This window comes from Nannospalax galili, unplaced genomic scaffold, assembly GCF_000622305.1.
Source record: "Nannospalax galili isolate Female #2095 unplaced genomic scaffold, S.galili_v1.0 scaffold923, whole genome shotgun sequence".
In the NCBI taxonomy this organism is placed as follows: Eukaryota; Metazoa; Chordata; class Mammalia; order Rodentia; family Spalacidae; genus Nannospalax; species Nannospalax galili.
The window spans coordinates 1,649,816-1,653,784 of record NW_008349753.1 but is presented as its reverse complement, the minus strand read 5'-3'; the positions used below and the strand labels follow the sequence as shown (position 1 = coordinate 1,653,784).

At 45.5% G+C, this 3,969-nt stretch overlaps 1 pseudogene; it reads right to left on the bottom strand.

The window, feature by feature from the left end:
- Window positions 1-750: 750 nt before the first annotated feature.
- On the bottom strand, window positions 751-1,090 carry LOC108491499 (annotated as a pseudogene).
- Window positions 1,091-3,969: the final 2,879 nt, after the last annotated feature.

Sequence of the window (3,969 nt, the reverse complement as noted above, 5' to 3'; positions counted from 1 at the left end):
CAATGGTCCTGCAGTTATTTGCTCTTCTGCCCCAACGACAAGCCAAACTGTATCTTTATTAAAGATACTTTTCATAAACGAGCGTGGTATTTCAGACAGGTCATAGGCAGATGTTCGCTAACAGTGCACACAAACTTTCAAACCCTTTCTTGGATGGACTACTAAAATTATTAATCCAGTGAAGACACGTGATGGTCTGAACAGGCAGAATTTAGAGTGGGTCTTCACATTTCATTTTAAGAATGTTGCTTAACAACTTTTCACAAGTTGACTCTAATTTTCAGAAAATGAAATGAAAATGACAAAATTATCAATCTGAAGCCCCAGGATCTTTTAGAAAAGGAAGTTACCGTTTAAGACCACCACCCCAATGATATCATGGCAGAGTCCAAATTTCCTGACACACTACAAAACCAATTTTAGGGGAGTCAGGTCCCAACAGATTTCTGGTCTTAACTGAGTTAAATCTATGTTGATGATGGAGAGGGAGAATGGCATCAGAATGATTTTTGAGTATGACCACACCATAAGGCATTTTGTGTCAAGGTGGCTAAGTGTGTCAACATCAGGGAATCCATCATGGGAGCTGAGAGGAGTCTTTCAAATCCAACAGGGAAGGGCATTTCCCCCACAGCAATCTAGCTTGGGAGACATCTTGCTAAAGACACATATTCCTTCTCCCCCAAATCAATGAAGTGTTCTGTGTGCTAACAACACAGCTTTTGAAAAAGTGAAACAAAGTTATTCATTTTAATAAAACTTGATGAGATAGTATTTCAGACTGTACCATTCCCAGAAGTACACAGTTACCAAAAATGCACACACTTTCTTTGCATCCCCTGCAGCATCAGCTTTCTGTGTCTGGTCTGTTTTGGTATCTTTACTGCCTGCAGGGCTGGTCCCCTCCTTGCCAGCATCAGCTTTGCGCTTTCTCCCTTTGGACACCTCTGCTCCTTTGCAGAGTCCTTTTTAAGTTAGGTTCTGACTTTGGAAGAGCAGGTTTAGCAGACAACCTGGCAAATCTCTGTGGCTCGTCCTTCACCCTGACTTCATCCCCTTTAGCATCCCAGTCAGACCTTTGGGGGAGCATGGTAGGGGGGTGACATAGGTGCTGAACTCAGGGATGCAGTGGAATGAGGTTTTGATTGGTTTGGAGTTATCCTTGCCTCCTCTTCCTCCTCCTGCTCCTCTTCCTGCTCCTCCTGCTCCTCCTCCTCCTGCTCCTCCTGCTCCTCCTGCTCCTCCTTCTCCTGCTCCTCCTGCTCCTCCTCCTGCTCTTCCAAGCAACAATTTAGGAGCAGCCTGGGGGCCTGCTGACTGACTTCCTCTTCCCTCCTCCCTTCTTTCTTCTTCTTCTCCTCCTCCTCCTGCTCCTCCTCCTGCTCCTCCTGCTCCTCCTCCTCCTGATCCTCCTGCTCCTCCTCCTCCTCCTCCCGCTCCTCCTCCCCTCCTGCTCCTCCTCCTCTTTCTCCTCCTGCTCCTCCTCCTCCTGCTCCTCCTGCTACTCCTCCTCCTGCTCCTCCTAGTCCTGCTCCTCTTCCTCCACCTCTTTCACACTGCACTTATTCCTTTTTTATTATATAAGCACTTGGTAATCTTCTATCTTCTATTTATTTGTTCATTGATTTATTTTTGAGATAGGGTCTCATGTAGCCCAGGCTGGCCTTGAACTCACTCTGTAGGTGAGGATGACCTTGAATTCCTGATTTTCCTAACTTCTCTCCCAAGCTCTGGGATTACAGACCTGTGCCATTGTGCCTGGTTTATACAGTGCTGGGTATTGAACCCAGGGTTTTGTGCATGCTGGGCAAGCACTCTGCTGACTGACATCCCCTAGCTTAATAGTCTTTTATCTTAAAATGCTCTTCTTTGACCCTTCTACTTTCTATTCACCTGAATAGAATTCCTCCCAGTCCGCCTATTTCCATACTTGTCATCTCTGTTTCTTTTATCACGTTCATTTCTGAACCCCAGAAAGTTAAACTTTCATATCTTGTCAAGGTCACCAGTAACTTTAAGCTGTCAAACCACATGTTCCTGCACAGCTCTGTCCTTAGCCCACAAGTTGTGTGGGACACAGCTGATTTGTCCTTCTTGAGGCAGTGTCTTCACTTGACCTCTTATTATTTTCCTTGCAGCTTTGTCTTAGTCTGCTGAAATTGCTGCAACAAAACAGCAGAAGCTCAATAGCTTACAAACAACAAAAATAGATTGCTCACTCTTCTGGAGACCGGGAAAGCCAAGACTAAGAGGCAGGCAGATCCAGTGTCTAGCTGGGGCCTAATTGGAAGCAAGTTCGCTCTCTGGGGTCTCCTAGAAAGTGCTAATCCCAGTCACGAGGGTAACCAAGGAGGGATTCCCTGGATCTTAGTCTATTTTGTCACTTCTAAATGACTGCAGTCCTAGACCCCTTTACATTGTCATTAACACACAGCTGATCTCATGCAATTCCATGGCTTTAAATACATCCTAGCCTTTATGTCTCACACATAGTTGTGAGTGCAGCCTAGCCTTTTCTGCACAATAGCCTCAATTCTCACTGGCTTGGAACAACTGTTTTTCTCTCTTGCTTTACAATGTCCATCGTGAATCAGTAGGAGTATCTGCTCATTGTGGTGACTTGGGAGCCCAGGATACCCACAGTCCCAGCACCTCAGTGGAAAAATGGGATGAGGTGAATCACACGCTTAAGCTTCAAGCTTCAGCCTGAAGCCACACTCTTCTGTTTTCACGTCATTGGTTAATACAAGTCACATGGCTATGCACATCCTGAAGGAAGCAGGAAGTAAAGTCCTGCTGTGTTAGAATAGGTGAACAGGAGGCATCAGTGAATCTGCTGATTCCAGCAGTCTCTGGAACAGTGTATCAACCTATCCACTTGGCATCTTTGGATATTTCACAGGCATTTCAAAGTTACTATATCCAAATCAAAACGGTCAATGAGAGTTTTACCACTGTTCCCTGTAGTATGAATTAGCTGTGGTCTCCTTTGTTATCATGCTGATAAGGTACCAGCTACCCCAGACAAAAGCTTGGAGGCATATTTGACACTCTCTGTTTCTCAACCCCTTTACCACATCTGTGCAAATCCTAGTGGCTCCTTAATGAAACTATGTATAGAGCATCACTGTCTTCTCACCCCTTTATTATGAGCACTCCAGTCCAAAACATGCATCCTGCATGGAGGACTGCCAAACCCTGTTAACTGCTCTCCCTATCTGCCTGCCTAAGTATTTCCTTCAGACTGAAGGAAACACTGTTTCCCTCTTAAACACTGCTGTACCATGGTCCTCCTGGGCTCATAGCCTTCCAATGACTTCCTGTCTTTATTGCTGATTGTTCTAGTATCATTTCTGTTGCTGTGATAAAATACCATGACAAAAATCAACTTAGAGGAGAAAGGGGCTTATTTCAGCTCACAATTCCATTACAATCCATCATTGTGGGGAAGTCAAGTAAGCAACTTCAAATAGCTGGTCACATCACACCCAGTGGAGAGCAGAGGTAAATAAACACACAGGCTCACCTGCTTGCTGTGTCAGCTCAGTTTCTTGCAGCTCCATGATCCCTGAGTAGGGAACAGTGCCACCCACAGTGGGCTACGTCTTCCCTCACCAGTTAATCCCAGCCCACCCCATCCCCATCTCCTTCCACAGCTCCCTTTCTCCACTCTGACTTTCTCCATTCTAGCCATACCGTCCTCTGCTTGTCCTCTCACACCAGGCCACTGCTGCCTCAGAGTCTTCACACAGTACTCCCCTGCACCCTGAATGAGCTCTGTTCAAGCATCCCCAAAGCTTGCTTTCTTATCTTTTCTTTTATCCTGTTCACGTGTCATTAGAGAAACAAAGATGATGCCAGCCCTCTTTTTAACCTCTGTCACTCTCTGTCTCTTTTCCTGTTGTATTCTGTGTTATATTTTTAACCAACAGGAGAAGAATATTTACCTTTTGGGGGGATGTGTCCCTT